Source organism: Macaca fascicularis, chromosome 12, assembly GCF_037993035.2.
Source record: "Macaca fascicularis isolate 582-1 chromosome 12, T2T-MFA8v1.1".
NCBI classification, from domain to species: domain Eukaryota; kingdom Metazoa; phylum Chordata; class Mammalia; order Primates; family Cercopithecidae; genus Macaca; species Macaca fascicularis.
In genome coordinates, this window is record NC_088386.1 from 121,075,609 (window position 1) to 121,090,596 (window position 14,988).

The 14,988-nt window shown below is 38.0% G+C and overlaps 1 long non-coding RNA gene across 1 annotated transcript in view; it reads left to right on the plus strand.

The window, feature by feature from the left end:
- The window catches only part of LOC141408229 (uncharacterized), a 284,024-nt gene that overhangs the window by 153,848 nt on the left and 115,188 nt on the right, over nt 1-14,988 (plus strand). The gene's annotated exons all lie outside the window — the stretch shown is intronic.

Sequence of the window (14,988 nt, forward strand, 5' to 3'; positions counted from 1 at the left end):
AGTTATTGGCAAGGAGATATAGAAGGGCATCTTCTGAGATTCTTCTGGGAGACATTTTCTGTGCTGAGACAAAGAGGAATTTGCAAGGAGAGAGTCTGTTCCCACCTTCCAGTTTTGGATATATCTGAATGTGGAATGCTGAAGAGCTGGTGTGGTCATCTTATTAAAACAAAGTAAAGGCCTAGAGAAGCAACTGAAAGCTTATGACTTCTCTAATTTTTTTAATGGACCCTGAATCTACCTATTTTCTGACTCTGTTGTATATGAAATGTTAATCTGCTTCTATTGTTTAATTTAGTTTAATCAGGAAAACAAAAGTAGTCTAAATGATACATTTGCTAAGAAATCAGTTTTAAATGCCTGCCCTAGGCCACTTCTTTTTCTTAGCATATAAGCATCCAAGATAAGCAATTGCTCTACAAGACTGCTACTTAAAGAGGAGTCTCGGCTGGGCGCAGTGGTTCACACCTGTAATCCCAGCACTTTGGGAGGCCGAGGCAGGCACATTATGAGGTCAGGAGATCAAGACCATCCTGGCTAACATAGTGAAACTCGGTTTCTACTAAAAATACAAACAGATTAGCTGGGTGTAGTGGCGCGTGCCTGTAATCCCAGCTACTCGGGAGGCTAAGGCAGGAGAATTGCTTGAACCCTGGACGTGGAGGTTGCAGTGAGCCGAGATCGCACCACCCCCGCGACAGTGACAGAGCAAGACTCCCTCTCAAAAAAAAAAAAAAAGTGTCTCTGCAAATGATTGCTCCAGTTATTCTATCAAGAGACATACATTTGTATTCCCTTTGTTCTCTAATGAAGAAAACACAACAAATTATTTTCACACACATTTACTGAAATGTAAAACGAATTGTGATGCTAACAGATATCCATCCACATTTTTAGTAGTTTGAAAAGACGGCTCATGTGCCACAAAAACCACATTGGCTGGTAAACCTCAGCAAAGTTTCACACAACAGGGGATAGTTAAATGTAGCTGGCACATTTTTCAGGTCATCCTCATTCTATTGTTCACATTTGCTAATTTTGCATTTTTGGTAGGTACTATTATTTGCGTTATATCACAAATCTCAAAGAGGAATCAATATATAAAACTAATCATTGAAGTATAAAAGCAGAGGTGAAAATAGTAGCTATGACTAAAAATTATGTTATACACAGCAAAAGTAGGGGGAGTCATTTTGGAATGAAATGTTCCACCTCACATCATGATCATGTGAGTCAGATTCTCATAAGGAATACACAACCAAGATCCCTCGGATGTGCAGTTCACAATAGGGTTCGTGCTCTTACAAGAATCTAATGCCGTTGCTGATCTGACAGGAGGTGGAGCTCAGGCAGTAATGCTCACTGGCCTGCAGCTTACCCCCTTCTGTACCATACCAGTCCACAGCCAGGGGTTCAGGGACCCCTGATATACAGAGTGACCAGGACCCCAGTGAGTCTGTACCTGCTGTGATGAGTGAACATGCAAGTGTGAAGACCTTGCACAAGCAACTGAGAAAGAAAAAGCAAACTACTGAAACGTGGAGGATTTGCACACTCCTTCCATTTCTCCTAATCACCATTGTTCTCTCTAGTATGAACTTGGTCAAGAAGCGGCATGAGTTCCATAAAACTACATAGTGACCTCTCTGGCAAATCTATTACAATTGTCCAGATCGAGCCCAAAAATGATTAATTACTTAATTAACTTATTTTTGTTAAGAGAGAAAGAGCCAAAAAGTCAAGTGACATTTAAGGTTTCATTTCTCCTTGCAAAACCAAGCACAAGTCACATGATTACCCAGAAGCTGATACAACTGCCTTCAAAGTTAACAACAAATACGCTTAGAGAGAAAATGGCCCTGTTGGGCAGTGTGCAGTGGAATGGTGACTGCAGTCACCTGTGCGTACCAGCAGGTTCCCCTTTTGTGGTGCACCAAATCGTCAGTTGGCAGAGAATGCCTTTCCCCTTGGCAAATGCCGACCACATATATGAGCAAGAAGGGCTCTGTGAAATTTTTTCCCCCCAGAACAATTCTGATATTCTGTACGAAGTGCACTGGCATCAGTTTCACCTAGCTGTGAGTGCCAAGCCACACACTTTATTTGCAGAGCACCCTTGGCAGTCAGTAATGTATGACTTCGTCTTGAGTTAGTGTTGAGGAAAGTGGACAACTGTGGACAGGATCGACCTGTAGTCACAATGCACTGCGTGATAAAAGCATACTTTGTTCCATTGAAATTCACTACATATTAAGGAGAAGGAGCATGATAGGAATTTATAGCATTGGATGAAGCATAATTATTTTTTGGCACTAATATTACAAGTAAAATCCATTTCTATGATTTCAAGCGGCAAATCTCCATTCCGAACTTGTAATCTTGAATAGCATGAATAGTGGGTAGGAGGCATGCAGGGAATACATATCACTTTTTTTAAATAGCAAGTCTAAGTGCCTGAAATTATAACACAAATGGCTTTGACTCTTTTCTAATGCTGAGTGATTTTATTTTCACTTGTTAGAGAAAGACTCAATGGCACATAGGTGTAAGTAAACTGCCTGCAAACAGATCTACAGAAAATAACAATATTTTATAGAATCCAGTTAAACCCAAGAATGGATTAATAATCCAATCACTGCTATTCACAGATTGAAACATTCATCCTCCCACTTTTGGGCCGTGTTCTGTTCACAGGGCAGACTGTATGGTAAGGAGCTGTTCAGAGTAAAGTCTTCAGAGTCCATCATAGTACCTACGATGAAGTGTTTCTGTGAAGATTAAATAAGCTTATACATGTGAAGTGCTTAGAAATTTCCCCAAATCAATGATATTAGCTCTTTTTAATATTGTTACTGTACCTAGTTCGGGCACGGTGGCTCACGCCTGTAATCCCAGCACTTTGGGAGGCCAAGGCGGGCAGATCACGAGGTCAGGAGATCGAGACCATCCTGGCTAACGCAGTGAAACCCCTTCTCTACTAAAAAATCCAAAAGTTAGCTGGGCGTGGTGGCAGGTGCCTACAGTCCCTGCTACTAGGGAGGCTGAGGTAGGAGAATGGCGTGAACCCAGGAGGCGGAGCTTGCAGTGAGCCCAGATAGCGCCGCTGCACTCCACCCTGGGCGACAGAGCGAGATTCCATCTCAATAATAATAATAATAATAATAATAATAATAATAATACACACACATATATATACACGTTACCTATTCAGACAGGGAAAAGAACATAGTTTCAGTGAAAAATTCCTTCTTCATTTTAGAGGCTTCATTCAATCCAAATACTCCAAGCTGTTTTAGAGCCACCAAACTTTTGTGTTTTGTAGTGTTTTTTTTTTTTCTTCTCTGAGACAGAGTCCTGTTCTGTCGCCCAGGCTGGAGTGCAGCGGCGCAATTGCAGCTCACTGCAACCTCTGCCTCCTGAGTTCAAGTGGTTCTCATGCCTCAGCCTGCTGAATAGCCAGGATTACGGGTGCGTGCCACCACACTAAGCTAATTTTTGTATTTTTTAGTAGAGATGGGCCAGCCATATCAGCCAGCCTGGTCTCAAGCTCCTGGCCTCATGTGATCTGCTACTGCCTCGGCCTTCCAAAATGCTGGGATTACAGATTGAACCACTATGCCTGGACGAACCACTAAACTGTTGTTGCATGTTCTGACAACCTAATTAAAAGGCAAGGTTTTCTAATGAGATAGAAGAAATAAAGTGTAAAACAAGAAAAAGAGGAAGAACAAATTGACCTATGACTCATGCTGTATATTTTGACATATGTTTATAAACACTTAGAAGTCCACAGATCAGGCAGGTGTATGGCTAATTTGGCCCATGTCCCTTCCCTTGATCGTAGAACCTGGCTAGTTTCTCTTGATTGGCTTTCTAATGTCTGGAACTGCAGAGCCTCTATCTCCTATTCTCTATTCAGTACAATCCAACTTAGAGAAGCGACTCATGTTTTGGATCACCTGTTAAGATTATTCTCAGCAGGAAATATTTCTCCTGAGTGAATAATAATAGAAAGAGGAGAGAATGATTATTTTTGCTTCCCCCAGTGAGTATTTTTAGACACATGGAAAGTATTTAAAGTTTTTTTAAATATTAAAAAGCTTGCCGGATCCCCCTCTCTGTGAAAGATGATTCCCTATTCAGAGAGGAGAAGAGGAATGGTGTGTGTGTGAAGGAGCAGCCTGATCAGATTTAAGGAAATAATAATTTGTGATATGAAATGTACTTTCTAGGTCACTTTCCAGAAATCATTATTACTGATAGGAGATTATTACAGAATCCAAGGAACACAAAACTCAAAATTTCCCCCTTACCTAAAAAAGAGTGAAAGAAAGAATTGCTGTAAACTTGCATTATGTGAGCTAGGGAATAATAAGAAACTGATGGTTTCCTCCCTACCCTATGGGGTGCCTAAGCTCTGGACAGCGGTTATTTCCATTTGATTGCTTGGTTTTGCTTTTGCTTTTTTCTTTTCTTTTTTTTTTTTCAAGTAGACTCAGCAGTTCTTTTCCCAAATCTCTATAGATAGAATATTTTTATTTTTAATAAGTCCAGTTCACAGGATAAAAAAGGGAGAGAATAGAAAATCACCAACACAGTACACTAATTGCCTGCTTTTTATTCTTTATAATTTAAGTGTGGGAGAAAGAAACATAAATCCAGAAGAATTGGGACAGAGCATAATCATGGTGGAAATAGATTAAAATGTAAAGAAAATAAATGACACTAGAAGCAGCAGCATAAGCTTTATAATGTGTAAGTACACTGTGGTAGCCAGGAAGGTGCATGACCCAACCAACTTCTGGGGGGCACAGTTGAGGGAGAGCTCCAGGTGTGCTGTGAGATCTGTAATATTCATGCTGAAGCCACATTCCCCAGGGCTGTTTGCCTGCTAATGACTAAGCATAATGCCAGCAATAATACAGCCCTGTTCCTGCCAAACGCAAGACACTATAATGGGTGACTTTGGTTCCAAGACTCCCCATTAGCATGACTCAAACTTTTGGAGAATAACACAGCAGTCTGAGACTCTTCCCACCAACCCTCCTGCCTTTTCCCTTCCTCTGCCTGCCTACCCTGATCTTCAATTTCATCCTTTCTGGGCATTCTTTCAAAAAATTTCGGTGCATTTCATCCTGTCTTGGCATCTGCTTCTCAGAGGTTCTGAACGGAAGCCTATGTATATACTTATTTATTATAAAGGCATAATGATCTATTACATCAGTTTGAGAAGAGAAAAAACCATCAGTCCATTCCTCTCCTCTTGTTTTCAATGTTTATACAATGACAATATTTCACTAATTGTTAATTGTTGTCTAAAAATAGTGTTAATTTTATTTACCATTTTATTCTAATTTATTTTACCATTGATTATATAGTTTCCTTAAGTTTATTTGTAGCCAGTATAACATTGCAACTGATATGCCATAAGTTGTTTATATTTTTATGGTCATTTATGGATCACCTTCTTATTTCAAATAGTACTGGAAGAAATTTCTCTCTCTCTCTCTCTCTCTCTCTCTCACACACACACACACACACACACACACACACACACACGTACATACTCCCCATTCCCCTTCTTCTTCTTCTTTTTTTTTTTTTTTTAAAGGTTTTGAGATGATAATGTCCTGAATGACTCCATTGTGTAGGAAGAAACCAACTAATATGGCCCAAGTATTACTGCAGGAAATGTTGCTGGAGTAATGGGATAAGAATTGTCTTTCCAAGGCTTAATTTTCTCCTCTGTAAAATAGGTATAATAAGGGTATCTCATAGGATTTTGGGGAGGATTTTTAAGGCTTTGCATAAAAATGGACATATTACTCAGTCATTAAATGATATTATTATTTGTATTACTTTTATAATAATTCTCCTGAACAGGGGGATTTTAAAGTCTCACTTGAATTTTCAGTCTCCAAACTCTCCAAGAACTCCTCCTTTGTCACTTAAAGGAGTCTTTGTTTCATCATACCTCAAAGGATTCTCTTCCTTTCTCCCCACTGGCCATGGAGCCATGCTGCACCTAACTTCTAGCTCACAACTCCCTCTTTCATTTATAGGGTTCTTGCATGCTTTACATTTTAAGAGAATAAAAGGGTAATTTTGGAGACTGCTCAAACTATTATGTCAAACCTTTTCTTCTAAATTTTTATTCTAAGTGATTTGTTTTCTAAGTTCTGGAAACTAAGACTTAAAATACGTGTAGAAATTAAAGCTGAACTGAAAATTAAAGCTATTCCATGGGACTTGCAACTCAGAATAAACTTAACTCAGTGTTAAACACCTGCTGCCACAGCCCTAGATAGGACTACAAGGAGGCTTTTCTGCTCTGGGAGCCTAACACCTCGTCTTTGTGGCGCTCCTTCTAACTGAGATTTGCTTTTCTTCTTCAATGCTTATTCTTATCCCGTTCCAGAAGAGCTAAAGTCTCACCCTTCAGCCTACTAGGAAAAACATAAAGTCTCTTAGAAGAATACATATAACACTGTATTATAAAATATCACCTAACATATTTGTATTAGTCTGTTCTGCCACTACTATAAAGAAATGCCTGAGACTGGGTAATTTATAAGAAAAGAGATTTAACTGGCTCACTGTTCCACAGGCTGTACAGGAAGCATGGCAGCATCTGCTTCTGGGGAGACCTCAGGGAGCTTTTACTCACGGTGGAGCAGGTGTCTTACACTGCAGGAAAAGGACCCAGAGAGAGGGAGAGGTGATACACACTTTGAAACAACCAGATCTTGCGAAGACTCACTCACTCTACAGTACCAAAGGGGGGATGGTGCTAAATCATTCGTGAGAACTCCGCCGTCAGGGTCCAGTCACCTCCCAGCAGGCCCCACCTGCAACACTGGGCATGATGATTTGACCTGAGATTTTGTGGGGACACAGATCCAAACCGCACCAATATTATACGTACTTCTCTCAAAGAACCCATTCTCCCTCAATTAAAAAGCTTTGTATATGATTAAACATACATTTAACATTCCACGGTTTCTTCACCAATGTGTGGTCAGTGTGTAGGTTCTTGAGTTTTGACTGAAAGGATTCACCAGGGAGAATTGCCGGAATGCAGAAAAAGTCTGCCCCAGAGCCGCATCCCTGCTTCTATCTACAGCTTCACAAAACACATGTTTTTAAAGCATTTTGTCCTTTTTACATTACTTTTAGCTATTTTTAATATATAAGTGTAGTCTCAGGGCTTCCGGTCAAATATGGATCGCCAAGCGGAAGCGGAGGACAACCTTACCCTTAGAGACCGATTTTCATCTGTGCTCCATCCCCTCGTGGTTTTATCTGTGGGAAAAGGAGCTTCTCTGAAGTGCCGTTAACTAAGCGGGGTGGAGGAATTGACTAGGAGCCAGGTTATAACCTTCTTACTAGGAATACTCATCTATATCCTACATAATGAAGTGCATTAATGTTTATACATTTTATTGCAGTTGTTTACTCATTTTTCTTATTGTAAACCAACATGGATGCTTTGCCTCAGGCATATCCTAATTAGATTATTTTAAATAAAATTATAAAGACTGCAGGATTTAGAAACAAAGTATTTATAATAAATTTGTTATTGGCAATACTAAATATTTTCTCATATGTAGTTCCCCAGTCTGTCAGCAGGTTGCAGCAGAGGGCTGGCTTTAGTTTTAAATTAGCATGTTAAAGAGCATTAAAATCTTTCTCCCTCCCTCTCTCCCCTTCCTTCCTCCTTTCCTTTTTTCCTTCTTTCTTTCCTTCCTTCCTTCCTTCCTTCCTTCCTTCCTTCCTTCCTTCCTTCCTTCCTTCCTTCCTTCCTTCCTTCCATCCTTCCTTCCTTCCTTCCATCCTTCCTTCCTTCCTTCCTTCCTTCCTTCCTTCCTTCCTTCCTTCCTTCCCTCCCTCCTTCCTCACTCCCACCCTCCTTCCCTCCCTCTCTTCTTTCCTTCTTCTTCCTCCCTTCCATCCTTCTTTCCTTCCTTCTGTCCTTCATATTTTCCTTCTTTCTTCCTCCCTCTCTTCCTTGTTTCCTTTCTTCCTTTATTCTTTCTCTCTCTTTTCTCATCTCTCCCTTCCTCCCATCTTTCCTCCTTTCTCTTTCTTCATTTCCTCCCATCCTCCCTTTCTTTTCCTTCTTTCTTGTCCTCAGTCTTTCTCTCTCTCTTTCTTGCCTCTATCCTTTCCTTCCTCCCTTCTTTCCTTCCTTCCTCTCTTTCTCATTTCTTTTTCTTACAATATGAACATGATAATTACATTCCGTAAATGGAGGAGCTGACTCAATAGTAAAGCATTTATGTATGTGTATGTTTAAAATGATGTCCACCTTTTAGGATTTAAAAAAAATAGTACTGTAGTTAAAGATGGAGACCTTCTATAGAAGAATAGAATATCAATAAAAATAAGAGTTGATGAACTTATAGTTTGACTAACAAAGATAACAATAGCAAAGCCCAGATTTGGTGTGATGTATACAAACTCTTAGGATCGCACTCCACTTGCATAGCATATGCAAATGACCTCGTTTTTGCTACTACATTTGGAAATGTGGAAGAGGGAAAAAGGCATTTCAATCATAGCTCTCATTAGTTATTCACTGTATCCAGGCCGCTCAATTGTGCTTCTGTCTTTAATGTAATAGTAAGCAATAATCTCACAGCTGTGCTTTGTAGAGTGAACTATATAAGCATCTATATTGAGATTTCATACACACATAACATAAAAGCAAGAGAAAAGCATCAAGAATACTGCTTGGCCCATTGCAGAACCATACAAAAGAAATAATGACTCCCTCAGAACGATTTTGTAGAGTGACCAGCTGTAAGATAGATTTGCATTCTATAATGAAATCACCATTCAAAAAGCGATTACCTCAAGGTATGACACTACTTTCCCTCTGAGACATTGATATATTTAATTATACAACATCAGTATCAGCCACTGGGATGAGATAAAACAGACTCCTAAGCCAAAATGTGTCTCCCTTTCAATGTTCTCATTCACTTCATCTCCTTCTAAGCACTTACCCAAAGCCTCCCAAAGGACATTGCTCATATATGAGACACGGTGGGTGGGTGCTTTTTGCTCCAGCATTTGAGGTTGAGTGTTCATTGTTAACTGGGAAGTGTTTTAGGCTTATCGTTTAATTCACAAAAATGTCAGTTTTGGCAGTGTTCTGTAATAAAAATTTCTTAGTAATAGTTGGGATATATAACATTGCCATGCATTCCACATTCATTTGACAAATATTTACTGAACTACTATCTGTGTTCTTGACATGTATTAAATAGACTAGGCCTTGCTCACTGTGGAGCTTAGCATGGACAAGAGGGAAGAAAGACTTCAGCTGATAATTGTATCGATCTTTAAAATAATTACAATTGTGTTAAGTGTTATGAAAGCAAAGGACACTGTTATGAGAAAGCACAATAAAAACACTTGACCTAGCCTGGGGGTGGGGAATTAAATTAGAGTCGCTTTCCTCTGTGACAGATAGGGAAATTCATTAGTCTCAGGCAGTGGTTTAGAGTGAGGTTTGATTATTGTCTTTAATTTGTAATGAAATAGGAGAAACTATAACTGAGCATGAAGCAAAATCTTATGTAATGTAGTACATTATTGTATGGGATGATCACTGTGGTGAGTAGTACGAGGTAGAGCAGCTTCATTTAAAGAGTCATATTTTGAATTGTATGAAACACGTTTGTCTTTAATTATGCCAAACCTGAAAAACTGTGGTTACTACTGTTTATGTGAGCAAAGGCTCCATAGCTTAAATATTGTGGCTGTTAACTTATAGGTTAGGACTTTGTCTCTTGTTGGACCATATAGTTTGTAAAAGCAAGCAAAAATCACAAATCGCATTTTGATTAAAAAACTATACTTTCAAAGAGTCCATCTTGCTTATCTTTTCCCTCCACCTTTATAAATAAAATTTTATAGTTTTCTTTTTTTAAGTGTGTCAAAATCCATAGCTGAAAGCAGTTTTAAGTAGAGATTCTGTGGTGCATTTTTTGTACTCTTAATTACATACCCTTAATTCATAAGTAGTGTGAATTAATACAATAACTTAAATGGAAGCTGACTAAATGCTGATAAAGTAATGATAATTAGGAGAATGCATAGCAATAGATAGTTTTAATATCTTTGTTAACAGAAAAAAGGAGAAGAAATAGCATGAAATTAGCATAGCAGACAGTGAGTTAAGGTATTGTAAACATAAAACAAATCTGTAGGAAATGATAAATTATAAAAATTAACTGAGCACAGTCCAAAAATAAATACTGGAAGCAGAGAAACAAATGAAAATAAAATTAAAACAGAAATTTACTCATATTAAAGTAGAACAGCAAGAGACCGTCTTTATGTGGCAGTATTTTGAAAAGGATATTTTGAGAAGTAGAGGAATAAGATAAGGATAATAGGTCTATAGAGAAATGTGTAAAAATAATTTATACTAGAAAAGAGCAAAGTTTCAAAACGAAATGATCAAAACTGCATAAAAAGTACAAATGCTGAAGGTAAAGGATATGGTATGTTCTATGAGAAAATCAACAACAACAAAAAATATACAAAGAAAAGATAATCTAAAATGAGGGAAAACCTAACTGACAATGTCAACCATTGTCACTTAAGATTACTGATGACTTAGATTTCTTTCAATAGTATATAAACACTGTCTCTCTCTCTCTCTCTTTTTTTTTTTTTTTAATTTTACTTTAAGTTCCAGGATACATGTGCAGAACGTGCAGGTTTGTTACATGGGTATATGTGTGCCATGGTGGTTTGCTGCACCTATTGACCTGTCCTCTAAGTTCCCTCCTCTTGTCCCCCACCCCACAACAGGCCCTGGTGTGTGATGTTCCCCTCCCTGTGTCCATGTGTTCTCATTGTTCAGCTCCTACTTATGAGTGAGGACATGTGTTTGGTTTTCTGTTTCTGTGTTAGTTTGCTGAGGATGATGCCTTCTAGCTTCATTCACACCTCTGCAAAGGACATGCTCTCATTTATTTTAATGGCTGCATAGTGTTTCATGGTGTATATGTGCCATATTTTCTTTATCCAGTGTATCATTGATGGGCATTTGTGTTGGCTCCATGACTTTGCTATTATAAATAAGGCTGCAATAAACATATGTGTGTATGTGTCTTTACAGTAGAATGATTTATATTCCTTTGTGTATATACACAGTAATGGGATTGGTGGGTCAAATGGTATTTCAGATTCTAGATCATTGAGGAATTGCCATACTCTTTTCCACAATGGTTGAACTAATTTGTATTGCCACCAACAGTGTAAAAGTATTCCTGTTTCTCCACAGCCTCACCAGCATCTATTGTTACTTGACCATTTAATAATCACCATTCTGACTGGCATGAGATGGTATCTCATTGTGGTTTTGATTTACATTTCTCCAACGATCAGTGATGTTGAATTTTTTTTCATATGTTTGTTGGCTGTGTAAATGTCTTCTTTTGAGAAATGTCTGTTCATATTCTTTGCCCACTTTTTGATGGGGTTGTTTGTTTTTTCTTGTAAATTTGTTTAAGTTCCTTGTAGATTCTGAATACTAGAACTTTGTCAGATGGGTAGTAGATTGCAAAAATTTTCTCCCATACTGTAGGTTGTAGGTTGCCTGTTCACTCTGATGTTTTTTTTTTTTTTTTTTTTGCTGTGCCAAAGCTCTTTAGTTTAATTAGATTTCATTTGTCAGTTTTGGCTTTTGTTACAATTGCTTTTGGTATTTTTGTCGTGAAGTCTTTGCCCATGCCTATGTCCTGAATGATATTGCCTAGGTTTTCTTCTAGGGTTTTTATGGTTTTGTGTTTTACATTTAAGTCTTTAATCCATCTTGAGTTAATTTTTGTATAAGGTGTAAGGAAGGGGTCCAGTGGTCCAGTTTCAATTTTCTGCATATGGCTAGCCAGTTTTCCCAGCACCGTTTATTGAATAGGAGATCCTTTCCCCATTGGTTGTTTTTGTCAGGTTTGTCAAAGATCAGATGGCTATAGATATGTGGTGTTATTTCTGAGGTCTTGATTCTGTTCCATTGGTCTATATATTTGTTTTGGTACCAGTACCATGGTGTTTTGATTACTGTAGTCTTGTAGTGTAGTTTGAAGTCAGGTAGCATGATGCCTCCCTCAGTAAAACACTCCTTAGCGAATGTAAAAGAACTGAAATCATAACAGTCTCTCGGACCACAGTGCAATCAAATTAGAATTCAGGATTAATAAACTCACTCAAAACCACACAATTACATGAAAATTGAACAATCTGCTCCTGAATGACTCCTGGCAAATAATGAAATTAAGGCAGAAATCAGGAAGTTTTTTTAAACCAATGAGAACAAAGAGGTTGCGTACCAGAATCTCTGGGACACAGATAAAACAGTGTTAAGAGGGAAATTTATAGCACTAAATCCCTACATCAGAAAACTAGAAAGATATCAAATTGACACCCTAAAATCACAATTAAAAGAGCTAGAGAGGCAAGAGCAAACTAATCCAAAAGCTAGCAGAAGACAAGAAATAACTAAGATCAGAGCAGAACTGAAGGAGATAGAGACATGAAAAATCCTCCAAAAAATCGATGAATCCAGGAATTGTTTCTTTGAAAATATTAACAAAATAGACAGACCACTAGCTAGAATAATAAATAAAAAAGAGAAAAAATCAAATAGACACAATAAAAAATGATGAAGGGGATATCACCACTGACCCCACAGAAATACAAACTTCCATCAGAGAATACTATAAACACCTCTAGGGAAATAAATTAGAAAATCTAGAAGAATTGGATAAAGTCCTGGACACATACACCCTCTTAAGACTAAACCAGGAAGAAGTCAAATCCTTGAATAGACCAATAACAAGTTGTGAAATTGAGACCGTAATTAATAGCCTACCAACCAAAGAAAGCCCAGGACCAGATGGATTCACAGCCGAATTCTACCAGAGGTACAAAGAGGAGCTGGTACCATTCCTTGTGAAACTATTCCAAACAATTGAAAAGAAGGGACTCCTCCCTAACTCATTTTTATGAAGCCAGCATCATCCTTATACCAAAACCAGAAGAGACACAAGAAGAAAATAAAACTTCAGACCAATATCCTTGATGAATATCGATTAGAAAATCCTCAATAAAATACTGGCAAACAGAATCCAGCAGCACATCCCAAAACTTATCCACTGTGATCAAGTCTGTTTCATCCCTGGGATGCAAGGCTGGTTCAACATGTGCAAATCAATAAATGTAATCCATCACACAAACAGAACCAAAGACAAAAACCACACGATCATCTCAATAGATGCAGAAAAGGTCTTTGATAAAATTCAACATCCCTTCATGTTAAAAACTCAATAAACTAGGTATTGGTGGAACATATCTCCAAATAATAAGAGCTATTTATGACAGACCCACAGCCAATATCATATTGAATGGGCAAAAGTTGGAAATATTCCCTTTGGAAACCGGCAGAAGACAGGGATGCCCTCTCTCACTACTCCTATTCAACATAGTATTGGAAGTTCTGGCCAGGGCAATCAGGCAAGGGAGAGAAATAAAGGGTATTCAAATAGGAAGCGAGGAAGTCAAATAGTCTCTGTTTGCAGACAACATGATTTTATATTTAGAAAACCCCATCATCTCAGCCCAAATACTCCTTAAACTGATAAGCAACTTCAACAAAGTCTTAGGATACAAAATCAATGTGCAAAAATCACAACCATTCCTTTACATCAACAGTAGACAAGCAGGGAGCCAAATCATGAATGAACTCCCATTTACAATTGCTACAAAGAGAATAAAATACCTGGGAATACAGCTAACAAGAGATGTGAAGGACCTCTTCAAGGAGAACTAGTAACCACTGCTCAAGGAAATAAGAGAGGACACAAACAAATGGAAAAACATTCCATCCTCATGGATAGGAATAATTAATATTGTGAAAATGGCCATACTGCCCAAAGTAATTTGTAGATTGAATGCTATTCCCACCAAACTACCATTGATATTCTTCACAGAATTAGGGAAAAAAAAAACTACTTTAAATTTCATATGGAATCAAAGAAGACCCTGTATAGCCAAGACAATCTTACACAAAAAGAACAAAGCTGGAGGCATCATGCTACCTGACTATAAATACTCTTTAGAATTTTAAGAATGAGGTTAATGAAGTAATAAAAATAGTATTAGAGTCATTGCTGGCTTAGAGACTAGAGTGTTTTTAGGTAGCTAGTCACTTCAGGATGTGTGTGTGTGATTCACTTGAATTTTAGAAAGGTAGAACAAGTTTTTCCAGTGAAATCCACCCACATCCCACCCCAACACTCTCCTACCTACGTCCACCGTGAGGTAGGAGAACTATGTGAACTTTGTTAGCAGACACAACCTGACAACTGTAACTTCATCTCTTATCTGTTTAATTCCCAAATACGGTGCAATGAAGCTAATTTATTCCCATGCCACGCTTCAAAACCTTAAATTCTAAAATGTATGTTCCAGATAAGGGAAAAGAGGCTTTCCATTACTTTGTTATGCATAGTCTTATTTTACCAAAGGTTATAATTAGGTCTAAAGGTCTTTCTGAAAGACTGGTTGTTTAACAGAGATGTCCTAACTCAATTAACTGGGAATAAAAGGAACAAAAGAAAGCCATTATGCAAATGTCAGCAAATGAAGGAGATATAAAGTTTCTTGGGTTTAAAAACCAATTAAAAATTAATATCAAGCCTCTCCTTGCATACCATTAATATTGTAGCCTCCAAAATGTAGGGACAATTGGAAAATATATGAGATATTATAAGGAATAAAAAAAGGTTAGAACACACCATGATGTTTGGGCCATAATCTCTATGAAGATATGGTTACAACTGATCAGGCTGATAGTGCAAATTAGCCATGAGTGTCCACTACACTTAGAAAAACACCCTGCTTTATTGAATAGATAGAAATAAAAATAGATTGAATATCTATGGATTGTCTCTCCTTCCTTTAAACCTAGTG